This window comes from Saimiri boliviensis, chromosome 3 (genome assembly GCF_048565385.1).
Source record: "Saimiri boliviensis isolate mSaiBol1 chromosome 3, mSaiBol1.pri, whole genome shotgun sequence".
In the NCBI taxonomy this organism is placed as follows: domain Eukaryota; kingdom Metazoa; phylum Chordata; class Mammalia; order Primates; family Cebidae; genus Saimiri; species Saimiri boliviensis.
The window spans coordinates 39177543-39204817 of record NC_133451.1 but is presented as its reverse complement, the minus strand read 5'-3'; the positions used below and the strand labels follow the sequence as shown (position 1 = coordinate 39204817).

Here is a 27275-nt window from a genome sequence, read left to right as displayed (position 1 = left end):
CTCTCTTTTTTTTTTTTTTTTTTTTTTTTTTGAGACAGAGTTTTTGCCCAGGCTGGAGTGCAATGGCGTGATCTTGGTTCACTGCAACCTCTGCCTCCCAAGTTCAAGTGGTTCTCCTGCCTCAGCCTCCCAAGTAGCTGGGATTGCAGGTGCCCGCCACCACGCCCGGCTAATTTTTTTTTTTTTAATTTTTAGTAGAGATAGGGTTTCACCACATTGGCCAGGCTGCTCTTGAACTCCTGACCTCAGGTGATCCACCGGCTTTAGCCTCCCAAAGTGCTGGGATTACAGGCGTGAGCCGTTGTGCCCAGTCTCTCTTTCTCTGTTTTTTTGTTTTGTTTTGTTTTGTTTTGTTTTGTTTTTGAGACGGAGTTTCGCTCTTGTTACCCAGGCTGGAGTGCAATGGCGCGATCTCGGCTCACCGCAACCTCCGCCTCCTGGGCTTAAGCAATTCTCCTGCCTCAGTCTCCTAAGTAGCGGGGATTACAGGCATGCGCCACCAGGCCCAGCTAGTTTTTTTTATTTTTAGTAGAGACGGGGTTTCACCATGTTGACCAGGATGGTCTCGATCTCTCGACTTCGTGATCCACCCGCCTCGGCCTCCCAAAGTGCTGGGATTACAGGCTCGAGCCACCGTGCCCGGCCTCTTTCTCTGTTTTAAAGACAGGCTCTTGCTCTGTTTCCCAGGCTGGAGTGCAGTGGAATGATCATAGCCCACTGCAGCCTCAGATCTCTGGCTCAAGTGATCCTCTCACCTCAGTCCCCCCAGCTAGCTGGGACCATAGGCATCCGGCTAATTTTAAATTTTTTTTTGTAGGGATTGGATCTCACTATATTGCCCAGGCTGGTCTCAAACTCCTGGGCTTAAGTGATGCTCCCACCTCGGCCTGCCAAAGTGCTGAGATTACAGGTATAAGACTCTCCTTTCTCTCTTTGTCATAGTGAGATTTTCTTTCCTGGAATGTCCTTTAATTAATATGAAACAGAATAGTTTTGCAGAGTTGGCAAACGGATGTGACCTATTTTCTCCATGTATGTATGGGCCGGTGGAGATTTCCTATATTGCCTGGTTATGTAGCTTCCCTTGTAGTTCCATGCGCACACAATGGTCTGTGATATTAGCAAAACACTACGTTCTTTCTTCTCACCTCCTCCCCGCATTCCCTTTAGTGATCACTAACTTTGGACTTCTCAGCACCGGTCCTTGGGTCAGTATTGTTATCTTTTTCATTTCACAGCTCAGGTAACAGAGGCCTTGGAAGGAGACCCTGCGTCAGGTCACCCAGTAGAGATCAGCAATCCTTGGCACACTGAGGAGGCTTGGTAAGTTGGCATCATCTTTGCCATGATGCAAATGCACATAACCCAGGGGCGGAGAAAAGTGGGCAAACATCACATAGTGACATCAAAATGCTGACCCTTGCCACCCCCTTTGTTTTCCGTTTTACAAACATATTGTTGTGTTTGTTTAATTTACTAGGCCAGAGTGCCTAGTATGTTTGTAAGCACAAATGTCCTCAGAGGACTCCCACAGCCAAAAAGAATGACCGAGCTCTAGTTGAGTGATTTCACTGAGACTCCTTTTTTCAATACCGACTTCATGAAAATATCTGGCGGTAGCTTCTTCCTATAGTGTTTACTGCATGTCATCAACTGTAGAATGCATCCCCCAACCCTTCATACACACACAATTTTCTTTTTTGAGATGGAGTCTCACTCTGTTGCCCAGGCTGGAGTGCAGCTCACTACAACCTCTGCATCCTGGATTCAAGCAATTCTCCTGCCTCAGCCTCCTGAATATCTGGGACGACAGGCACCTGCCACCATGCCCGGCTAATTTTTGTATTTTTAGTAGAGATGGAGTTTCACCATATTGGTCAGGCTGGTTTTGAACTCCTGACCTTGTGATCTGCCCACCTCGGCCTTCCAAAGTGTTGGGATTACAGGCGTGAGCCACTGTACCCAGCTAACACACACACACACACACACACACACACACACACACAGTTTAACATGTCTGAAATTGGATGCACCTTATGCAAACAGGTCTGATGAAATATAGCATTTCTCTGATAATCCCCAAATGACCAGCATTAACTATTCCCTACCTCCTGTTTTTTCACAGAATATAAATCGTTTATTTTTTTTTTTCTTTTTAAAGGGTTGAATTTTTAAGGATAAGAAATGCATATTCTGATGAATAGCTGATTAGGAAGAAGTCTGTGCTTACCAAAGAAAGAATTTAGGTTTCTTTTTTTGTTCATTTTTGTTTTTGAAACAAAGACACACTATCACCCATGCTGGAGTGCAGCGGCATGATCTTGGTTCACTGCAACCTCCGCCTCCCGAGTTCAAGCGATTCTCCTATCTCAGCCTCCTGAGTAGCTGGGACTACAGGCGCGTGCCACCATGCCTGGCTAGTTCTTGTATTTTTAGTAGAGATGGAGTTTCACCATATTGGTCAGGCTGGTTTTGAATTCCTGACCTTGTGATCTGCCCACTTTGGCCTTCCAAAGTGTTGGGATTACAGGCATGAGCTACTGTGCCAAGCCAGAATTCAGGTTCCTAATACTGAAAGAAAAATTGTGTGTGTGTGTGTGTGTGTTTGTGTGTGTGTGTGTGTTCATATGATGGTTTTGAGATGAGCACCCCAAGGCCCTTGTAAGCAGCCCATGTGAGATAATGGAGCAGCCTTCCAGACATGGGATCCCAGAATCAGACACTTATCCAAGCTTCCCCTCCTGCAATCAGTGGGTAGGAGTTTGCAGTGAAAATGCCCCGTGTGCCAGATGTGGTGGCTCACACCTGTAATCCCAGGATTTTGGGAGGCTGAGGTGGGTGGATCCTGAGGTCAGGAGATTGAGACCATTCTGGCTAACACAGTGAAACCCCGTCTCTACTAAAAATACAAAAAATCAGCCAGGTATAGTGGCGCGTGCCTATAATCCCAGCTACTTGGGAGGCTGAGGCAGGAGAATCACTTGAACTCGGGAGGCAGAGGTTGCAGTGAGCTGAGATCATGCCACTGTGCACTCCAGTCTGGGCGACAGAGGGAGACTCTGTCTCAAAAAAAAAAAAAAAAAAAAAAAGAAAAGAAAATGGTGCCATGCTCTTAAGCCCCAGAATGACTGGTTCATTTATCTGTGAAAACAGAGTCCAAATCCATGTTCACGTTAAATGTGCAGAAAAATAAGCATCTTGAGCATTAATGCCACAGAATGGGCATGATCCCCTAAGCCACGTTTGCCTGACTGAGACAGACTTTAACAAAACCTCCATGTTATGAGACCCTGTATAGTACACGATCTGTAGGGATACAAGCAATCCATTAACAAACGTTTTTTGAGCACCTGCTATGTGCCAGGCTCTGTGCCAGGCTCTTTGCTAGGCTCTAAGCTAGATGTAGTGTAATTAAGAAGTAATTAGGACAGAAAGGATTGCTGTCCCCACAGGGCTACTTTAGTACTCGAAGAAGACATTAAATAATAAATTAACAGAGTAATAAGTGGGCTGACGAAGAATTATAAGGAGTTGAGAGTTCAAAACAAGAAAACCTAGGCCAGCCACAGTGGCTCACACCTGCAATCCCAGCACATAGGGAGGCCGGGGTGAGAGGATCACTTGAGCCCAGGAGTTCAAGACCAACCTGGGCAACATAATGAGACCCTGTAATCCCAGCTACACCTGAGGCTGAGGCAGGAGAATCGCTTGTACCCGGGAGGCAGAGGTTACAATGAGCCTAGATTGTGCCACTGCACACCAGCCTGGCAACAGAGTGAGATCTGTCTCAAAAACAAAACAAAAGAAAACAAACACTACCAATAAAACAAGACGGACTGAATTAGATGAAGGAGCATCATACCTTACATATTTAATGGTATATTTGAAAACAGTAGAAGTTACTGGATCCCTTTTCTCGTCTGTATCCAGATTTGCCAGGGAGTATATTCAGTACTCTCTTATCTGGACCTCTCCCTTTTCTTTGCCTGATTTCTGATCAAATTCAACATCAGTGTTAATTTAGGTACAGAGACTGCTGGTATTGCAAACTTATGCAAAAGTAACCCTGAAGTCGGCCGGGCGTGGTGCTCACGCCTGTAATCCAAGCATTTTGGAGGCCAAGGCGTGCGGATCACCTGAGGTTGGGAGTTCAAGACCAGCCTGACCAACATGGTGAAAGCCTGTCTTAAAAAAAAAAAGAGAGAAAACAAGTAGCCCTGAAGTCTTTGCAGTTTATAAACATGAATTTATAATTACCACCATGATGCAGACTGCAGAACTTTCCAAGACTTGATGTAGCTGGACATAGTGGCACATACCTGTTGTCATAGCTACTTGGGAGGCTGAAGCATGAGAACCACTTGAGCCCAGGAGCTTGAGGTTACAGTGAGCTATGATCTATGATTGTGCCACTGCACTCCAGTCTGGGCAACACAATGAGACTCCATCTTAAAAAAAATGACTTGATATCAGAGTAATTGGGCCCAGTTTGCACTTGGCCCATTGTGGATACAGGTAATCAGTAACTTCATCACAAAGCCTTCCTGTAAAAGCTAAGATGGTGCTGAGGTCTCCTTTCTGGACCCAAACAGATGTTTGGAAAACTGTTTTTGGTAGAGAATAAGAGCAGAAGTTTAAGGGTAATTTCAAACTTAATGATTTGCTCTTTTACAATCAATCAATTCATCAGCCTGTGCAACACAGATCCTGCCTCCACAAAAAATTTAAAAATTAGGCCAGGTATGGTGGCTCACATCTGGAATCCCAGTGCTTTGGGAGGCTGAGACAGGCAGATTGCTTCAACCAGGAGTTCAAGACCAGTCTGGGCAGTGGTGAAACCCTATCTCTACAAAAATTAGCCAGGTGTGGTGGCTTGCACCTATAGTCCCAGCTACTCAGGAGGCAGATGGAGGATCAGCTGACCCTGAATAAGGCTCAGTCAAGGCTGCAGTGAGCTGAGATGGAGACACTGCACTCCAGTCTTGGCAACAGAGAGAGATGCTGTCTTTAAAAAAAAAAAAAAAAAAAAAAAAAAAAGCTGGGCATGGTGGTGTGTCTCTGTAGTCCCAGCTACTTGGGAGGCTGAGTTGGGAGGATTGCTTGAGCCTATGAGGTCAAGGCTGCAGTGAGCCATGATTATTCCACTGTACTCCAGCCTGGGCAACAGAGCGGGACCCTGTCTCAAAAATAAATAAGTGACATAAAATAAAATTAGTTCTTTCATGTGGGCAAAAGTTTCTTAGATCCAGTGGTTGGTTACTTTGTCTATGTGCTCTTTGATGTCTTGCTATTTGCCAAACAAGATAACCTATTTTCCAAACTGAAAAGGCAGGCTGGGCGCCTATCACTTGAGATCAGGAATTTTGAGACCATCCTGGCCAACATGGTGAAACCCTGTCTCTACTAAAAATACAGTAACTTAGCCGGGCATGGTGGCAGGTGCCTGTAATCTCAGCTACTCAGGAGGCTGAGGCAGGAGAATTGCTTGAACCTGGGAGGTGGAGGTATAGTGAGCCAAGATCATGCCACTGCACTCTAGCCTGGACAACAGAGCAAGACTCTGTCTCAAACAAAACAAAACAAAACAAAACAAGAAAACACCAGAAACTGAAAAGGCAGAGGGGTGGATATGAGCCATGACTGAACCAATAACATGGCAGACAAGCAGACGATTGCCTACAAACAGAGGTCTGTCTACCTAAATGGAAGAGGTCTGTGCTTACCATAGAAGAAGAAAAAGAAAACAGTGGGCATCAACAAAGTGTATGTGTCTTTTGGCAGAATAACAGGTCACTAATGGCTTTATGCTTTGTAGGATGGTATTTAAAGCTGTAGAAAGCAAAGAGAATACTCCAAGATTATAAAGCCGAAATTGGTAGCAAATATCAGCATTGAACCTTGAGGCAGATTTCATGGGTGACACTTAAATGTCAGCCCTGTAGTTTCCAAGAACAAGGTCTTCAAGTCAGTCATTAGACATGCATCAAAGTTCCGCTGAGGTGGGGCCTCCTCCTGGGCCACACGTTGGTTAAAGCAGGTTGCCCCAGGTGTGTCAGCGGTTGCTGGGCCAGGGACAGACAGAAATAGAATGTCTGACATTCACTTCAGCCATGCTCATTGGTATCTGTGGAGGTATTGCCTGCCAAGAAATAACACCACCAGAACAGCCACACTGCTTTCATAAGAATGACAAAATTTCTATGTCTGCAAAAGAAATGAAGTCCTTTTGAAACTAAGAACAAGGTCAGCAAAATACAAGGGACACCTCAAGCAAAGAATGAAGTGGGCATTGAATTATCATACCATAGGCCCAGCATGGTGGCTGACACCTGTAATCCCAGCACTTTGGGAGGCCGAGGTGGGCAGATCACAAGGTCAGGAGTTCATGACCAGTCTGGCCAACATGGTGAAACCCAGACTTTACTAAAAATACAAAAATTAGTCAGGTGTGGTGGTGCGTGCCTGTAATCTCAGCTACTCAGGAGGCCAGGCAGAAGAATTCACTTGAACCGGGAGATGGAGGTTGCAGTGAGCCAAGATTGTGCCACTGCACTCCAGCCTGGGTGATGGGGCTAGAGTCCGTCTCAAAAAAAAAAAAAGGGGGAAAAATACAAAAATTAGCCAGATGTGGTGGCAGGCACCTGTAATCCTGGCTAACTCAGGAGGCTGAGGAAGGAGAATCGCTTGTATTTGGAAGGCAGAGGTTGCAGTGAGCCGAGATGTGCCATTGCACTCCAGCCTAGGCGACAGTGAGACTAGATTTCAAAAAAAAAAAAAAGAAAGAAAGAAAAAGACATACCATACCATGCCATGCCATACCATGCCATGCCATGCCATACCATACCATGCCATGCCATACCATACCATACCATACCATACCATACCATACCATACCATACCATACCATACCATACCATACCATACCAGGCTGGTGTGAAAAGGTACTAAACAAACTGGGCCTTTCAATGTCAGTACCTACCGATTTTTGTTCATCTCTACCTGTGTAATCAGAATGACTCTTGGAATCTTAAAATATGGGAGTTATAAGAAACCCTAAGGGTCATGAAGAAAATAATAATGATGATTTACATTTATTGAGGGTTCACTATATGCCAGGCATAAGGAAGTCTTACTTGTATTATCAGTTTTACTTGTGTAGCCTCATTTGATCTCTTGCATATCTCTAAAGAAGGGGCTAGGATTCCTATTTTACAAATAAAAAAAACAGACTTAAAAGAGAACAGGGAGCTCAAACAAGGTCATAGCATTCACGCCTGGCAGAGCTGGCTCATACCTATGTCAGTCTGAGGCGAGTTTGCAGTTTTTAACTACTAGCTCCTTAGAGGGCCAAGGGATTCTCAGAACAAGGTAAGTCCATTGACATTCTGACCAGGTTCCCAGGAGTTCACTAACTCACAGTTCGGTGAAAATGACCAAGGGATGTATTGAAAATCTCAGAACCTACGTGCTGAAATAGAAACTATATGAAGCGTAATATGCAATTAGAAAATGTATTGGTAGGTTCTATTTTAGCCTCTAGTTCTCCCATCGCTAAAGAACTTGCTATAACCCTTAACCAGGGTGGCTAAGGGCACAGTGTGGATCCCAGCTGCTCTGCTGTCCCTTGAACTGTTTTTTTTTCTCTGGGCCATCTTCTTGTATTTCACGTTTCAATCATTTTGTGAATTTTAAAAAAATTACCAGGCTGGGAATGGTGACTCGGGCCTGTTATAATCCCGACACTGTGGGTGGCTGAGGTGGGAGAATCACTTGAGCCCAAGAGTTCAAGACCAGCCTGGGCAACCTAGTGGGACCCCCCCAACACTACAAAAAATAAATTAAAAAAAAATAGCCAGGCATGGTGGCATGTACCTGTAGTCCCCGCTACTGGGGAGAGGGAGTGACAGGGTCTAGGGCTCGAGGATCACTTGAGCCCAGGAGGTCGAAGCTATAGTGAGCCATGATTTTGCCATTGCACTGTAGCCTGAGTGACAGACTGAGATCCTGTCTCAAAAAATAGAACAAAATAAAACATATCAATTCACAAGCGCTACTTACTGAAACTGATTTAATTGGTCTAAAGGGGAGCCCAGGAATCAGTATTTTTAAAAAATGCATGTAAGTAACTTCTGTTATAAACTTTTGCTTATTTGCCTGGTGAATGTCTTTGTATTGCCCTTTCTTACCTGAGAGCTTTTTTTTCTTTTTCTTTTTCTTCTTTTTTTTTAGACAGAGTCTTGCTCTGTCGCCCAGACTGGAGTGCAGTGGTACAATCTCAGCTCACTGCAACCTCCACCTCCCGGGTTCAAGCAATCCTCCTGCCTCAGTCCCCTGAGTAGCTGGAACTACAGGTGTGCACCACCACACCCAGCTAATTTTTGTATTTTTAGTAGAGGCGGGGTTTCACCATGTTGGCCAGGATGGTCTTGAACCTTGGCCTCCCTGAGTGCTGGGATTACAGGTGTGAGCCACTGCATCTGGCCTTGGAGAGCATAATTTGTATTCCCTAGCAGCTGTTTTTATTGTTGTTTTTTTTATGGTCTTCAAAGATGTATTGGGCTTAGAAAACCTCTTGGCGCCCACGAAGAAGCTATTATTACTGCTTGGTGGAGTCCTGTCTAAAAATGGATTCTCCATTTACACTGCCCCATGCATCCCTGTCCTGTGAACCACAACTGCAGATCCTCCTTATAACACTGCTCAGAATATAAAGCTTAATTACTCTACCCCTTGCCGGGCGTGGTGGCTCACACCTATAATCCAAGTACTTTGGAGGCCAAGGCGGGTGGATCACCTGAGGTCGGGAGTTCAAGACCAGCCTGACCAACATGGTGAAACCCCGTCTTTATTAAAAAAAAAAAAAAAAATTAAAGAAAACAGAAAAAAAAATTACCCCTAAAATCTTGCAGATTGCAAGAGGCTATAAGCTACTGGTATAGCGTAAAGATCAAGGGATCTCGTGTGGTATTATGACAACTACTTCTATTTATATGTGATGTTCACTTTAAATATACACATATTTGTACGTTAGTGGAAAGGGGTCCCAAAAATCTCATCTGACCTTTAGTTAGACTCTAATAAGAAGTGGTTAAGAGATTGACATATGGGCCAGGTGCTCAAAAAAAAAAACCAAGGAAAAATTAATAATTTTTAAAAAGTTTAAAAGAAAAAAAAGAAAGAGAGGCTGGGCACAGTGGCTCACAACCTGTAATCCCAGCACTTTGGGAGGCTGAGGCAGGCAGATCACGAGGTCAGGAGTTCGAGACTAGCCTGACCAACATGGAGAAACCCCATCTCTACTAAAAATACAAAATTAGCTGGGCGGGGTAGTGCATGCCTGTAATCCCTGCTACTTGGGAGGCTGAGGCAGGAGAATCCCTTGAACCTGGGAGGTGAAGGTTGCTGTGAGCTGAGATTGGGCCATTACACTCCAGTCTGGGCAACAAGAGTGAAACTCCATCTCAAAAAAAAAAAAAAAAAAGAGAGAGATTGATGTATTGCAAAACCAAGGCTGGGAGTTCAGGCCCCAGAGAATACCCAAGTCTAGAACTTATGTCTTTTGACGCAAATTACCTTTTCTCTTCACCCTCTGCCTCACTTAACAATGTCTTTCACAGCCTTTTCTCTTCTTTGACACCACCACCTTCCTAGTTCAAGTCTTAATTTTAATTCCTAAATTACTGCACTAGCCATGGAAGGAGAAAAATTGTAAGAAACTACATCAAAATGTCATCTGTGGTTGGTAGACATCTGATTTTAATTTTTTTTGTATCTGCTTTTCTGAGATGTATAGATTTTACGTAATAAACAAGTTTTACTTTCCTAAGTGAAGAGCACACGTCATTACTGGAATAGCCTACGTGCTGGTATCTTGAGTGCAGGTGTCCGTGATACAACCCACCTGTGCCTAGCTGTCGGCGTTGCCTTCCTAAAATGTGTTCTCCGGGCCCCGCTTAAACCCTCAGGTTGTCCTGGAATTTCAGTCGGAACCCAGACCAACCCTTCCACCTATCCCCTTATCTCCAGCCACACCCAACCTAACCCTCCCTGCCTGGCAGGCCAGCATCCTCCTTGTCCTGGGACCACAGGAGCTCCATTCAGTTCCTTTGCTGCTACTCTTCTCTATACACAGAACCCCATACTCTTTCTCCTTTCTCCTTTGCCTCTCCAGACGTTCTCTCTTGAAGCTCAGCTAGTCTACGGCCATACCACCCTGAATGCTCCCTATTTCATCTGAAGCTCAGCTCGAGTCCTTCCTTCTCCAGGTCACCGTTGTCACCTTTTTAAAATCTGCATCAGGAATGACAAATAGGTTTTGTTTTACCTAAACCAAGTGCATGCCATTGAAAATGGCTGCATAGAGAATTACTATTTTAGTTATTCATTCCAGAATCTTACTCTGTCACCCATGCTGGAGTGCACTGCTCTGATTGTGGCTCACTGTATCCTCTACCTCCTGGGCTCAAACGATCCTCCTGCCTCAGCCTCCAGAGTAGCTGGGACTACAGTCATGCACTACCATGCCCAGTTAATTTTGTTTACTTTTTTTTTTTTTGGCCGCCCAGGCTGGAATACAGTGGTGGGAGCTCAGCTCACTGCAAACTCCACCTCCCAGGTTCAAGTGATTCTCCTGCCTCAGCCTCCGGAGTAGCTGGGATGACAGGAGCATGCCACCACACCCAGCTAATTTTCTGTATTTTTAGTAGAGACAGGGTTTCACCTGTTGGCCCAGATGGTCTCAATCTCCTTAACTTATGATCCGCCCACCTCAGCCTCCCAAAGTGCTGGGATTATAGGTGTGAGCCACCGCTCCCAGCCTTGTTTACTTTTTGTAGAGACAGGTCTCACCATGTTGCCCAGGCCGGTCTCAAACTCCCTGCTCCAAGGATCCTCCTTCACTTCAGCCTCCCAAGGTGCTAGGGTGGCAGGTGTGAGTCCACCATGCCCGGCCTTGCATGGAGAATTCTGAAAGCCTGTCCATGTTCAGAGGAGAAAGAGTCCTGTGATTATAGTGGTTTTTGCAATAGGCACAAAAAGGAAAAGGGACAGAATGAATGTGACATATTTTTCATCCAGATTTATAATAATTCTTTTATACTTGTGATGTCCAGTACAGAAGCCCCTAGCCACATGTGACTATTTATATTTAGATTAAAAAGAAGAAAAATAATAATTTAAATTAGTTCAAATTAAATATGGAAGATTCTCCACCTAGAATGTTTAAACTTCAGGATCAGCTAGGCACAGTGGCTCATGCCTGTAATCCTGGAACTTTGGGAGGCCAAGGTAGGCAGATCACCTGATGTCGGGAATTCAAGACCAGCTTGGCCAACAAGGCGAAACGCCATCTCTACTAAAAATATAAAACTTAGCCAGGTGTGGTGGCAGGTGACTGTAGTCCCAGCCACTCAGGAGACTGAGACAGGAGAATCACTTGAACCTGGGAGGCAGAGGTTGCAGTGAGCCAAGGTCGCACCATTGCACTCCAGCCTGGATGATAGAGTGAGACTCCATCTCAAAAAAAAAAAAAAGAAAGAAAGAAAGAAAAGAAAAAGAAGAAGAAAAAGGATCTAATATTTTTTTGGGGGGGCGCTTCACCATATTGGTCAGGCTGGTCTCGAACTCCTGACCTCAGGTGATCACCCACCTGAGCCTCCCAAAGTGCTGGGATTATAGGTGTGAGCCACCTCGCCTGGCTAGGATCTGATATTCTTAAAATGCCTCATGAAGTTTATTGATTGATTGAGACAGAGTCTCGTTCTGTCACCCAGGCTGGAGTACAGTGGTGTGATCTCAGCTCACAGCAACCTCCACCTCCAGGGTTCAAGGGATTTCCCTGTCAAAGTCTCCCGAGTAGCTGGGATTACAGGGGTGTGCCACCACACCTAGCTAATTTTTGTACTTTTAGTAGACATGGGGTTTTGCCATGTTGGCCAGGCTGGTCTCGAACTCCTGAACTCAGGTCTCCCAACGTGCTGGGATTACGGTGGCTTCTGTTTTAGCTATGTAGTTATATAACAATGCAAGAAAGAATATATTTGTTTAGTGTGTGTGCCTTGTTTTCTCAGTGAGAGACCAAAAGGTTTCTATGGGCAGTAATCTTCGCTTACACTTATTTTGTAACCTTAGTGCACCTAGCCAGTGCTGGGTATAGAAGAAATACTTCATAAGTATTTGTTGACTTGAGTTTTTAGTACTTAATTGGCAGTGTACCATAAAGTAAAGTGTACGAATTTTGAAATAGGAAACAGAGTTTCTGGCCCCTTCTCTTCTGCCAACTAGAATGTGACTTAGAATATCTCATTTAAGTGAAGCAGGTCAGTTTCCTCAAGGGCAAACAGTTGTAGACTGGACTATATTGAAAGATTCTTCCAGGTTTGGAATTTTGCGCTACATATGGAGTATTCACATTTGTTTATTTATTTATTTATGAGACGGAGTCTCGCTCTGTCACCTAAGCTGGAGTGCACTGGTGCAGTCTGGGCTCACTGTGACCTCTGCCTCCCGGGTTCAAGCAATTCTCCTGCCTCAGCCTCCCAAGTAGCTGGGATTACAGGCGCCCACCACTATGTTCAGCTAATTTTTTATATTTTTAGTAGAGACAGGGTTTCACGGTGTTGGCCAGGCTGGTCTTGAACTCCTGACCTCGTGATCTGCCCACTTCCCAAAGTGCTGGGATTAGAGGCATGAGGCAGTGTGCCAGGCCAAGTATTTACTTTTAAATACAAATGTACACAAACCCCGACATGCAGAATGAAAAGTAGCAGGTTAAAAAATATTCTAGCTTATTTTAAACTTCATTTATCTTGGGAATTCAAGACCAGCCTGGGCAACATGGTGAAACCACATCTCTACTAAAAATATTTTTAAAAATTAGCTGGGCGTGATCTCAGATACTTGGGAGACTGAGGCAGGAGGATCGCTTGAATCTGGGAGACAGAGGTTGCACTGAGCCTAGATTATGCCACTGCATTCCAACCTGGGCAACAGATCTAGATTCTGTCTAAAAAAAGAAAAAAAGAAAAGAAAGAAAAAATGAGCCAGGTGTGGTGGGTACCCAACGCCTGTAGTCCCAGCTACTTGGGAGGCTGAGGTGGGAGGATCACTTGAATCCGGTAGGTAGAGGTTGCAGTGAGCCAAGATCACACCAGTATCCTCCAGCCTGGCAGCCTGGGCAAGAGAAAGACTCTGTCTCAAAAAAAAAAAAAAAAAAAAAAAAGAGAAAACCAACAACTTCATTTATCTAATTTCCCAAAGATATAAGCCTAGCATTTCAAGGTTAAATTATCTGCCATAGCTATAGCTGACTTGGGCAAGTCAGATGGACAGTTAGTGCCTTCGTCAAATCTCGCCAAGGTCTTAACACCATCTTCAGTCTCGCTGCATGCAGCAGTCACCAGCTGATGCTGCCCCCGCTTTGCCATTGCTCTAACTGAGGCATCAGTAAACTGTGGTCTGTTTGCTGTTTATGTATGGCCCTCTAGCTAATGGTTTTTACATTTTTAAAGGGTTGCAAAAAAAAAAAAAAAAAAAAAAAGGAGCAGCAGCAGCATACTGGGCAACACAGTGAGACCCTGTCTCTACCTAAAATGAAAAAATTAGCCAAATGTAGTGAGGCACCCCTGTGGTTAAGTCTACTCCGGAGGCCGAGGCGGGAGGATCCCTGAAGCCAGGGAGGTTGAGGCTGCAGTGAGCTGTTATGGCACCACTGTACTCCAGCCTGTGTAACAGAGGGAGATTCTGTCTCAAAGAAAAAAGAAAAGAAAAATATGTAACAGAAATCACATGTTTTGCAATGCCTATAGTATTTACTTAGCTCATGACAGAAAAGTTTGCCATCCCCTGCACTAAGTGACTTCCTGTACAGATCAGATCCAACTCCTTTTTTTTTTTTTTTTTTGAGACAGAGTTTCGCTCTTGTTACCCAGGCTGGAGTGCAATGGTGCGATCTCGGCTCACCGCAACCTCCGCCTCCTGGGTTCAGGCTTCAGGCACTTCTCCTGCCTCAGCCTTCTGAGTAGCTGGGATTACAGGCACGCGCCACCACGCCCAGCTAATTTTTTGTATTTTTAGTAGAGATGGGGTTTCACCATATTGACCAGGATGGTCTCGATCTCTTGACCTTGTGATCTACCCGCCTCGGCCTCCCAAAGTGCTGGGATTACAGGCTTGAGCCACCGCACCTGACCTCACATCCAACTACTTTTTAAGGCAAATCATTTTCTGAAGTGTTATAAGGTTCTATGACTCAAACACCATGGAATTAAACTCCACGTTCTCTATGTTTTAGAAAGAACTCTGAGGGCTGGGCGTGGTGGCTGACGCCTGTAATCCCAGCACTTTGGGAGGCTGAGGTGGGTGAATCACCTGAGGTTAGGAGTTTGAGAGTAGCCTGGCCAACATGGCAAAACCCTGTCTCTACTAATAATACAAAAAAAAAAAAAAAAAGAAAGAAAGAAAGAAAGAAAGAAAGAAAAGAAATTAGCCGGGCATGATGGCACATGCCTGTAATCCCAGCTACTTGGGAGGTTGAGGCAGGAGAATTGCTCCAACTGAGGAGGCGGAGGTTGCAGAGAGCCGAGATTGCACCATTGCTCTCCAGCCTCGGCAGCAAGAGTGAAACTCTGTCTCAAAAAAAAAAAAAAAAAAAAAATTGAAATAACTCTGAAGGCAGGGAAGAGCTGCTAGGCTGGCAGGGAGTAGACAGGGATGGCAGGGAGTAGATGGGGACCGTCGGCGTGATCAGCTTCGTATTGGAATACTACAAAGCAGGCAGGGCCCTGTGTTCTGAAAGCAGAAAGCGAGTGCTTGGATCCAGAGCCTGTGTGTTCTGGTCTTGGCTTTGGGAATTTGATGAGTCACGGTTTCTGGCTGTGTCGTCCTTGACTTAACAGCTTTCACAAGAATGAATCCTGGAGGCCCCATGAATGGGGAGAGCTGTGAGAGTCGTTGTAAGGCCCATGCTTGCATTTCAGTTTGTCCTTTTCCTTTTTTTTTTTTCTTGCTGCTTCTCCTTTCCACGCTCCAGGGATCTAGATTGGATGGGCAGCTAAAGGGACTGAAATGGAGAGGCGAGAGCTGGACTGCAGGGCTTAGGGCAGGGCTGGGCCACTATCTGAATTCTGATAGCAGCACTGCCAGGCGGCCCCAGGGCAAATGCAAAGTTGATAGGTTTTTCTTAAGAACTCTTACTCTTCTTTCTGATGCTCACTGCCAGGTGTCCACAGGCCCTGGAACTTCTCAAATCTTCTTTCTACTTAAGTCTATTTCCTGGGTTTTTACCAAGCCTGGGCTTTTAAAATGCACCTCTTCTTAGTTACCTAACACTCCCGTTTTGGCATTTTCCCCATATTTATCCTTTTCTTTTTCTTTTTTCTCCTCTCTTCGTCCCATTCTTTCCTCTAGGCTATTTTCAAAGCTCTGTGGCCCCTGGCTTCTGTATACACAACTGCCTTTAGAATATTCCAGTGTGCCTCACCTTAACAAAATCCAAATTTACAAAACAAAATTATTTGAAAGGTAAATCTTCTTTTTGTTACAGAAATCTCGCCAACCTGAAAGACTGGCATCTCTTTTTTTTATGTTGATTACTTTTTTTTTTTTTTTTTTGAGACAGTCTCACTCTGCAGCCCAGGCTGGAGGACGGTGAGGTGATCTACAACCTCTGCCTCCTGGGTTCAAGCAAGTCTCATTCCTCAGCCTCCCAAGTAGCTGGGGCTACAGGTGTGCCAAAGGTTGCATTTTATACTAATAATATAGCAATTTTTGTATTTTTAGTAGAGGCAGGGTTTTTCCATGTTGGCCAGGCTGGTTTCAAACTCCTGGCCTCAAGCAATGTGCCCATCTTGGCCTCCCAAAGTGCTGGGATTACAGGCCTGAGCCATCATGCCTGGCTGTGTTTATAACTTTCTACATTTCGTTATAGCAAGTGGTAACTAGGGAAGCCCCCTAGTTGGGTTCGAGCAGATTCATTTTTGTCTTTGCAGATCATGTAACACAGTGAAATGCATAGCCTCACCTTCATACTGGATCATAAAAATATTTGACTTTTCCTATTTTGTTTGCTATCAAGCCTGAGCTCATTAAATGTGTCCAGTAGCCTGGATCAGGATCATGTGAAAAATGGGACCTTGCCTTGCTTACAACAATGTTTGCATTTGTTTTGGTTGGTACAGCTTCATTTGGAGAAATTCTCACCTTATTCTCAAGGATGATTGTAGTGCAGTACCAGGCTCCATGTGGCTTTTCATTCGTAGTAATGAGCATTAGCCGAGTGTGCACCTGTAGTCCTAGGTACTCAGGAGATTGAAGCAGGAGGATTCCTTGAGCCCAGGAGGTCTAGGCTGCAGTGAGCTGAGCAGTGTCTGGGGACCTTTGCTGCATTCTTGAATTCCCAGCCTGGAACCATGCCGTTGTCCAGGAAAGCATACATGAGAAAGAATTCCCAGCCTGGAACTATGCCGAATGCCCAGGAAAGCATTCATGAGAAAAGCCTGTTCTGAGTCATGAGAAAAGCCTGTTCTGAGTCCTAATACCAATGGCAGTTCTGGATAGAATTCCTTGAGACATGGCCAGGCGCAGTGGCTCATACCTGTCATTCCAGCACTTTGGGAGGCAGGTCACCTGAGTTTGGGAGTTGGAGACCAGCCTGACCAACATGGTGAAACCCCATCTCTACTAAAAATACAAAATTAGCCACGTGCGGTGGTGTATCCTTGTAATCCCAGCTACTCAGGAGGCTGAAGCAGGAGAATCGCTTGAACCCGGGAGGCAGAGGTTGCAGTGAGCCAAGATCCCACCATTGCACTCCAGCCTAGGCAACAAGAGTGAAATGCCATCTCAAAAAAAAAAAAAAAAAAAAAAAAAGAATTCCGTGACACACACACGGCACTTCCAGCCTTGGTTTTCGTGGTTGCTCTGATAGCAGAACACATAGCTGTGAAACAAACAAAAGATGAGCAACAGAAATGGGTCTGCTAAAGTGTGAGATGAAAATATGCAGAAAAGCCAACCATCTTTAGAAATCTCATTTATTCAGAGTTCGTATAAACCTAATAGGTACAAGCTGAGATGCTGGAATCTGAATGATGGGTTCCGGTCTTGCTTTCCACCAATAATTAGTTTCACTTGACTTCTTTGGGTTTCCATTTCCTCGTTTGTAAGAGAAAATAGGGATCATGAGAGTGCTTGGCACTTAGGATTTTCGAGAATGTTGTATATGTCGAGAATTTAGCACTGTGTCTAGTATACAGCAGGTGCTTAATAAATGTTTGTATGAGTGTTTGAGCACATGTGGGAGGGACATAGCCCAGTGCAGTGTTTCTCAAATCTTGGGGTCTCTGGACAACTTCACAGACAGATAAAATGCAAGCGCTCAATTAGCTACAACTTCAGATAAGCAGTAAATAGTTTTTTAGTATAAGTATTTACCAAATATTGTATGGAACGTATATAAAAATATTTATTGCTTATCTGAAATTCAAGTTTAACTGGGCACCCTGAAGTTTTATTTGCTAAATCTGACAACCCTGTTTTACTTTTTTTTTTTTTTTGAGTCAGGCTTTACTCTGTCACCCAGGCTGGAGTGCAGTGGCGTGATGATGGCTCACTGCAGCTTCAACCTCCCAGGCTCAGGTAATCCTCCCACCTCAGCCTCCAAACTAGCTGGGACCAAAGGCTCATGCCACTATGCCTGGCTAATTTTGTTTGTTTGTTTGTTTGTTTGTAGAGACAATGTTTCACCATGTTATCCTGATCTTTTTTTTGAGACAGAATGTTGCTCTGTCGCCCAGGCTGGAGTTCAATGGCGCGATCTCGGCTCACTGCAACTTCTGCCTCCCCGGTTCAAGCAATTCTCCTACCTCAGCCTCCTGACTAGGTGGGATTATAGGTGGCTGCCACCGTGCCCAGCTAATTTTTGTATTTTTAGTAGAGACTAAAGATTTTGCCATGTTGGCCAGGCTGGTCTCCAACTCCTGACCTCAGGTGATCGACTTGTGTTGGCCTCCCAAAGTGCTGGGATTACAGATGTGAGTAACCACGCCCAGCCCACCCTGGCTGATCTTGAACTTCCCAGCTCAAGATAGGAGGGCTGGGGTTTTAGGCATGAGCCACTGCACCCAGCCCTGTTTTTATAGTCTTAAAAATTATTAGGCCGGGCGTGGTGGCTCAAGCCTGTAATCCCAGCACTTTGGGAGGCCAAGGCGGGTGGATTACGAGGTCAAGAGATCGAGACCATCCTGGTCAACATGGTGAAACCCCGTCTCTACTAAAAATACAGAACATTAGCTGGGCATGGTGGCGTCTGCCTGTAATCCCAGCTACTCAGGAGGTTGAGGCAGGAGAATTGCCTGAACCCAGGAGGCAGAGGTTGCGGTGAGCCGAGATTGTGCCATTGCACTCCAGCCTGGGTAACAAGAGTGAAACTCCCGTCTCAAAAAAAAAAAAAAAATTATGAGCCAGGCGTGGTGGGTTACTTCATTCATTTTCTAGGAAATGTCTGCCAGATATTCAAGTCTAAATATTCATAGTTTGTTTTATCAAGTAGTTTAGGTTGTGCCTCTCACAAGTGGTGTTTCCTTAAGACAGCAATCATAATTTAGTATACAGTAGAAGTCTTTATCATACTTTCTATTTCATCACACAGAATATTTTTAAAACATCTACTTGAGACTTAATAAAATAAATACTATAGGCCAGATGTGGTAGCTCATGCCTGTAATCCCAGCATTTTTGGGGAGGCTGAGGCAGGTGGAGCACCTGAAGTCAGGAGTTCAAGACCAGCCCGGCTGACATGGTGAAGCCCCATCTCTACAAAAATACAAAAATTAGCTGGGGATAATGGCAGGCACCTATGATCCCAGCTGCATGGGAGGCTGAGGCAGGAGAATCACTTGAACCCGAGAGTCAGAGGTTGTAGTGAGCTGAGATCGCGCCACTGCACTCCAGCCTAGGTTGACAGAGCAAGACTCCGCCTAAAAAAAAAAGCCACGATTACTAGTACGCTTTGGTGGCACTGCCTCTTACAGTGTTAGAAGTTTTAGCCACCGTTGCCTTTTTATCACGAGTACAGTGTCAATGCAGTGACAAAGGGAAATATGTTAGTATTATTAAGAATGTTGGAGCCCCTCAGCGTTCCAGAGACCTCACTTTGAGAACTGCTGGTCTAGTGGCTGATGTCCCCATGACAGACAGTACCAGACAGTGTGAGTGATCTCCTATCTCCTTTTCCCGCCCCTCCTTTCTTGGGCAGTTCGGGAAAACACCAAGAGCCCCTGGGCCCTTTCTTAGGCATTTGTTGAAGCTGGCTAGGTGATGAGCAGTTTCTTTTTCTTTTCTTTTTTTTTTTTAATTTTAGAAAAGCAAAGAAAAAAAAAGAAAAAAGAAAAAAAATTTTTAAAAAATTTTAGAAAAGCAGTTTTGATACTAGGTGATGAGCAGTTTCTGAGGTCACATTCATGGCACTCTTTGAAGCTCTCTAAAGGGGTTTGAGTATGATTTCTGGGCATTCCCAGGCCTTTGGAAGATTCTGGAAGATTTAGAAACTCAGATTAAATCTCTACCTCTCCTTTCTCCTCTACTATTCCCTAGTGTCCAAGGGAGTGTAAAACTCCTTTCAGAAGCTGAAACTATTCTGCAGGTCAAATGTATACTAGCCTCAAAGATGGGCTAGAAATGGGCCCCTATAGCTGAAAGATGCTTTGGAATAGGCCTGGGGTGATACAGCAGCACCCGACAGAGACGCGTTATTCTGCCCTATTGCAGCTCTGCAGTTGAAAATTCTAGGAGTATACCTGCATGCTGGCATACCAAAAACAACAGAGTGAAAACTCCACTTAGAATTGCATGGCTGGAGGTGGGAAATGCTGTTATAAGACATTTCTCTTGCACAGAAGGCATAGTCCTTTCTCAGGGACACATGAGTCTCCAAGCAGCATGAGACTTTTATATGCCAAGTGCTGTATAGAACACAGGGAATTCTAATACAACCTCTAGGGTTTAAAGTCAAATATCAAATTTGTGATCATACACACACACAAAATGAACATAAAGGGCTTACCCAAAGTAGAGGAATCCATATTTTTTTGGTTGGGTTTTATTGTCACAGGAGGGCTCCAATAGTAAATAGAGTTCATCAGTAGATTTCTAAGTGAACTGTAGAGATTATCTTTTTTTTTTTTTTTTTTTTAAAAGACAAGGTTTCACCATGTTGGTTTTGAACTCCCGACCTCAGGTGATCCGCTCGTCTTGGCCTCAAAAATGCTTGGATTACAGGCGTGAGCCACCACACCCGGCCCGAGATTATCTTAATTAGGGATAAGAGGGTAGAGTGGAGGGAAGGGGGAGGGGAGGGTGAGGAGGCTAAGGTAAAGGACTGAAGGAGAAAAACAGGGCTGAAGCGGACGGATCATGAGGTCAGGAGATCGAGACCATCCTGGCTAACATGGTGAAACACCGGCTTTACTAAAAATACAAAAAATTAGCCAGGTATGGTGGCACACACCTGTAGTCCCAGTTACTCGGAAGGTTGAGGCAGGAGAATCACTTGAACCTGGGAGGCGGAGGTTGCAGTGAGCCAAGATCCTGTCACTGCACTCCAGCCTGGACAACAAAGCAATACATGGTCTCAAAAAAAAAAAAAAAGCACGGCTGTACGGGTTCTGGGCAGACAGTGGCAGAAAATACATGCAGGTGAATCTTTTTTATTTACTCATTTTAATACAAGATCTCACTCTGTTACGGGTGGAGTACAGTGATGTGATCTTGGCTCACTATGGCCTCAACTTCCCGGCCCAGGCAATCCTCCCACCTCAGCCTCCCAAGTAGGTGGGACCATAGCACGTGCCACCAAGCCTGGATAGTTTTTTTTTTTTTTTTTTGAGACGGAGTTTCGCTCTTGTTACCCAGGCTGGAGTGCAATGGCGCGATCTCGGCTCACCGCAACCTCCGTCTCCTGGGTTCAAGCAATTCTCCTGCCTCAGCCTCCCCAGTAGCTGAGACTACAGGCACGCGCCACCATGCCCAGCTAATTTTTTGTATTTTTAGTAGAGACGGGGTTTCACCATGTTGACCAGGATGGTCTTGATCTCTTGACCTCGTGATCCACCCATCTCAGCCTCCCAAAGTGCTGGGATTACAGGCGTGAGCCACCGCACCCGGCTTTGTGTTTTTTATAGAGACGAGTGTCTCACTTTGTTACCCAGGTTGATCTTAAACTCTGGCTTCAAGTGATTCTCCTGCCTGGGCCTCCCAGAGTGCTGGGACTACAGGTGTGAGCCACCACTCCTGGCCCGGATCTTGATTTATGCCAAGCTTGTCCAGCCTGTGGCATGTCCAGGATGGCTTTGAATGTGGCCCAACACAAATTCATAACTTTTCTTTGGGATTTTTTTTTTGAAGCTCATCAGCTATCATTAGTATTAGTGTATTTTATGTGGCCCAAGACAATTCTTCTTCCAGTGTGACCCAGGGAAGCCAAAAGATTGGACACCCCTGATTGGGCAGTAGACGGGTCCTAGGGTGAGTAGGCTACAGTGTGCATTATACCAGAGTGTGACTCAGGCAAAGAGCAAGGGCTCCAACTGGGACCTGCGTGGATTCTCAAGATCTGCTGTTGTTAGCTGCGTACCCTTAGGCAGCCTCTCTGAGTCTGTTGTCTCATCTGTCTGTTTAATTTAATGAAGTGTCATATATCAAATACCTGATTATTGTAGGCACTTGAGAAGCAATGTTTGCAGTTGGGCATGGTGGCTCAGGCCTGTAATCCCAGCACTTGGGGAGGCTGAGGTGGGCGGATCACCTGAGCTCAGGAGTTTGTGATTGGCCTGATGAACAAGGTGAAAACCCATCTCTACAATAAACAGCAAAATTAGCCTGGTGTGGTGGTGCGTGCCTGTAGTCCCAGCTACTGGGGAGGCTGAGGCAGGGGAATCTCTCGAACCTAGGAGATGGAGGTTTTGGTGAGCCACGATGGTGCCACTGCACTCCAACCTGGGTGGAGCGAGACTTCATCTCAAGAAAAAAGAAACAATGCTTGCTCTGTGGTGTGATTTGATGGCTAGCTTATTTGCTATCTGGGCTTTATAATCCCCCTTTCTCATCCTCATTCAAATATAAAAATAAAAAATAAAAGCAAAACAACCACCTTAAAACCCCGAATTCTGGCATTTGTTTATATAGTGATCCAGGCGGGATTGGTTGCAGGCCCCCCAGATTTTGGATGCTTAAGTCCCCTGTATAAAATGGTGTAGTATTTGCATATAACCTACACATATCTTCCTGTTTACTTTGAGTCATTCTTAGATTACTTAGAATATATAATCCAATGGAAATGCTACGTAAGTCGTCATGACACTGGATTGTTTAGGGAATAATGACAAGAAGGAGAAGTCTGTATGTGTTTAGTACAGACACAGCCACCCTTCTCACGTTTTTACATTTTTAATTCTTTTTATTTATTTATTTATTTATTTATTTTTTTTTTTTTGAGATGGAGTTTCGCTCTTGTTACCCAGGCTGGAGTGCAATGGCGCGATCTCGGCTCACCGCAACCTCCGCCTCCTGGGTTCAGGCAATTCTCCTGCCTCAGCCTCCTGAGTAGCTGGGATTACAGGCACACGCCACCATGCCCAGCTGATTTTTTGTATTTTTTAGTAGAGACGGGATTTCACCATGTCGACCAGGATGGTCTCGAACTCTCGACCTCGTGATCCACCTGCCTCGGCCTCCCAAAGTGCTGGGATTACAGGCTTGAGCCACCGCGCCCGGCTATTTTTTATTTATTTATTTATTTTTAAGATGGGGTTTCACCGTGGTGGCCAGGCTGGTCCTGAACTCCTGACCTCAGGTGATCCAACCACCTCGGTCTCCCGAAGTGCTAGGATTACAGGCGTGAGCCACTGCGCCCGGCCTCATTTTTAATTCTTTATGGGTTCTTGGTAGTGTATATATAAATTTTTGAATATTTTTGATCTGTGATTGGTCGACTTCCGGGATGCAGAACTCACAGATACTGAGGGCTGATGGTACCTAGAATATACGCTATTGAAACACTGTTTGGGATTCAGATTTTGTGTCTTCACACTTTTTTCCTTTTTTTTTTTTCAAACTTCTAAATGGAAGCACTTTCAAACTTTTTTCATCAAAATTTAAGTATATTCAATTTTTGTTTTTTAAATTTTTTTTTTTTTTTTTTTTTTTTTGAGACGGAGTTTTGCTCTTGTTACCCAGGCTGGAGTGCAATGGTGCGATCTCGGCTCACCGCAACCTCCGCCTCCTGGGTTCAGGCAATTCTCCTGCCTCAGCCTCCTGAGTAGCTCGGATTACAGGCGTGTGCCACCATGCCCAGCTAATGTTTTGTATTTGTAGTAGAGACGGGGTTTCACCATGTTGACCACGTTGGTCTCGATCTCTTGACCTCGTGATCCACCCGCCTCGGCCTCCCAAAGTGCTGGGATTACGGGCTTGAGCCACCGCACCCGGCTTGTTTTTTTAAATTTAAGTATATTTCTGAACAGTAAGGCATCAGACTCCACGCCAGGGAGTGCAGACGTGAGTGCTCTGGTGATCTGGAAAGCAGCTGAGGGCCAGGCATGGTGGCTCATGCCTGTAATCCCAGCATTTTGGGAGGCTGAAGCGGGTGGATCATTTGAGGTCAGGAGTTTGAGACCAGCCTGATCAACGTGGCAAAATCCCGTCTCTACTATAAATACAAAGAAATTAGCCCGGTGTGGTGATGCGTGCTTATAATCCCATGTATAATCCCAGCTACTCAGGAGGCTGAGGCAGGAGTATCTCTTGAACCTGGGAGGTGGAGGTTGCAGTGAGCTGAGATTGCGCCACTCTTCTCCAGCCTGGGTGACAGAGAGAGACTCCATCTCAGAGAGAAGAAGAAGAAAGAAAGCAGTTGAGGACACACAAGTACCCTAGTGCAGAGTGGAATGAGACAGGTGACCCAAGAGAGGTGCTCATGGGAGACTCCTGTGATGGGAGTAATTACCCCCTAGCATGCAGGTGCGTCACTGGGGATTTACTTCTTTTGGGTTTGCCTAAAGAAGGGCACACAAGGGACAAGAGGTCAAGTGAGATAAACCTTAAAAATTAGAATAAGGGGCCGGCCCGTGCTGAGGGAGGAAGGAAGATGAGAAGCTTGATCTGAGAGGGAACTATGCCACAGGTGGCGGGGAGAGCAGGTTAGACCAGGTGGGGCCTTACTGCTCTGAGAGGAGGTGCTTTGGGAAGTCAGTGGCTTGAAGGAAGTCCTGGCCTGTCAGAAAAGGCCACCTCAGCCTCTGGTCTGTCAGCAATGGCTCTGTGACCTTGGGCTGTTGTTGAATCTTTCTGCATCTCTGAATCTGGAGAATAATAATACCTGTCTAACCCATCCACTGGGTTGTGTGATATGTCACATAAAATAGTAGAAGGAGAACTAGAATGATGAGGGCCGGGTGCAGTGGGTCATGCCTGTAATCCCAGCACTTTGGGGGATCACCTGAGGTCAGGAGTTCCAAACCAGCCTGACCAACATGGAGAAACCCAGTCTACTAAAATACAAAATTAGCCAGGCGAGGTGATGCATGCCTGTAATCCCAGCTGCTTGGGAGGCTGAGGCAGGAGAATCACTTGAATCCAGGAGGCGGAAGTTGCAGTGAGCCCAGATCATGCCACTGCATTCCAGCCTGGGCAACAAGAACGAAACTCTGTCTGAAAAAAAAAAAAAAAAAGTTGAAGGAGAACTAGAATGATGAGGCCTGGGTGCGGTGGCTCACTCCTGCAATCCCAGCACTTTGGAAGGCTGAGGCGGGTGGATCGCCTGAGGTCAAGAGTTCAAGACCAGCCTGGCCAACGTGGTGAAACCCCCATCTCCACAAAAAATACAAAAATTAGCTGGGCGTGGTGGCACACACCTGTAATCTCAGCTACTCGGGAGGCTGAGGCAGGAGAATTACTTGAACCCGGGAGGTGGAGGTTGCAGTGAGCCGAGATGACGCTACTGCACTCCAGCCTCGGTGACAGAGTGAGAATCTGTCTCAAAATAAAAAAAAAAAAAGAAAAGAAAAAGAAATAGAATGATGAGAATCATTGCCCTTCCCCGATGTCCATTAGGATCGTCTCAGGGAAACAAGGCAAGAAAGGAGACAGGAAGAGAGGGAAAAAAGAGAAAAAGGGAGGCCCAGCTGAGGCATTGGGAGGCGGGTCAGCTCACTGTGATAGAGGGCAAGATGAGAAATGTTGTGAAAGCAAAAGGAGCTGACAGGCAGGGCTGGAGGGCGGGGAGGGCCGTTCGCCACGCCCCAGGCAGGCAGATAAAACGGTCATTTATGGTACCCACCCTAATAGATTAGTCAGGCCCAGGAGTAGTGAGATCAATTGCCCTTTAGTCCCAGGACTAACCTGAAGCTTCTGCCACCTGAGGACATTGGGATGGAACCCAGCCACATAAGGTAGGAGACCAAAAAAAATGACAAAATCCTTCTGACATTTTAAAACTGTAAAGGACTGTTCTGTGGCATTTTCTAGGTGCGTGGAGCTGGAGAGCTGTCAGTTCTTGGAAATAACTTCTGTGGTTCTAGACATTTGTGCTTTATAGATGAGGAGACAGGCTCAGGGAGGCTAAGTTACTCCCTCAAGGTCACACAGCTGGAGTGTAGAAAACCATGATCTCAGTTCTAGCTTCAGTTTTGTTTTGTTTTGTTCTACCCTAGCAGACATTTTAAAGGTAGGAAATGCAAAATTCTGAGCACTCTCAGGGATTGGAGAAGGGGGTGGGAACAGAGAGTGGGTTATCTTATTTGCATAGCCTGTCTGTGAGTGTGATTCTGCAACCAAAGCCAATTCTGGCAGCTTCTCTAGACAGTCGTGGTCTCCTTTTAGCGAGTGGGCTTGACTGTAGCTAAGTAATTCTGCTTTCTCAGCCTCACTGTGCTCCAGAAGCACTTGGGTGCGTGCTGCTCGCGTGGGCTCAAGACTCTAGGAATCTCCATAGGTCGTTTCTGTAAAACCTGGCAGACAGATGATCCCTGGGCACCTTCTCTTTATCTCATTAACCCTGGTGGTACCAGGAGGCACCTGACATTCTGAGTATGCTAATAGTTTGGTGCCAGCAAGTTTCTGTTCTCTTCCAGTTGTAATTGTTAACTTGAATGGAATGCAAAACTTCTGGTTTGGAGCAGAGTTGGGTTTTAACTGCGAATAACTTGAAGGATATGGAAGATGGGACGTACCTTTGGTTATTGTGGAGGATGGTTTATGAGCACTTTTTTGAGTTGCATTTTCTCTGATATACGTGGTCAACGTGGAGATGCTACTGCGTCTCCCTATTCACCGGTGAACTCCACCCTTTATTAACTCTTGCCTTTGACAGTTTTTCAGTTCAGCAAGCCAAGACTTGTTGGAGGATTAGAACAATGAGCTTATCATAATGCCACCTTAAAAAAAATGCTCTAACGCTTCCAGTGTTAAGGTTTATTTCTATGAGCCCTTTCTGCAACTCCACCCTCACCTCCTGAAAGTTTGACATTTTTTTAACCCCCTTAGGGGAAGTGTGGAAATAGAGCCTTCTTGTTCATTTATATTATTGTACATTATTACATGATATCTTTTCGACCATTATATTGTGTTCCCTCAATGGTGTTTGCTCTGAGGGTGGGACACAAGGCTGTTTAGTGTCTCGTAAAACATTTACCAAAAGCACTGAACCATGGTTTTGAAGGGCATTCCGTTGCCAGAGTGTGGGAGGAGAGAGCCAGCAGGGAAAGAGAGCACCAGGTGCTTAGCAGGTATGTGCTTCCTACTTTAGTATTTCTTCATATTAAAAATTTCAAATTGCATACGATTTGGGCTCCCTTCTGTGGAAGGGGCAGGAATGGTGAAGGGAGGATGGGGGCGAAAGAGATTTCTTTGCAAACTCTATTTTTCAGTGCTGGGAGTCCCCGGATAATTGTAATCTTTAGTTTCCACCAAATGCTGTTTTTGGTTTTGCTAGAGGGGCGTGTATGTCATGGAAAGTAAGAGGAAAATCTACCTGTGCTTGAGGTTTTACGGTGGACTGAATCAGAAGTTAGCATTTGCTTTAGCAGAGTTCAGAACCAGGTGCTGTGTTTCTTGGAGGCAATGCGTAATCTTGCAATTCGCACTTCTGTGAACTCGGGGATTCGTTCCATTTAAAGGTTTTGTTAAATGGTGGTTCTGGTTTCATGAAAATGCGTGTAAACTTTCTCCCCCCACCCCACCCCAATTCTGTTAAATTTAGACAAGATAACAGCAAATTAAAGGTC

General features: G+C 45.2%; 1 protein-coding gene across 9 annotated transcripts in view; it reads left to right on the top strand.

Moving 5' to 3' along the window:
• The window catches only part of RBM47 (RNA binding motif protein 47), a 217693-nt gene that overhangs the window by 86824 nt on the left and 103594 nt on the right, over positions 1 to 27275 (top strand). For 7 of the 9 annotated variants that reach the window (XM_039468156.2, XM_074396041.1, XM_074396040.1 and 4 more), the window contains one exon: positions 1239 to 1323. The gene's annotated coding sequence lies outside the window, so the exon portion shown is untranslated. Of the gene's footprint in view, positions 1 to 1238; positions 1324 to 22590; positions 26778 to 27275 lie in introns of those variants that run through there. The other 2 variants (XM_039468159.2, XM_039468158.2) reach the window with 2 other exon arrangements.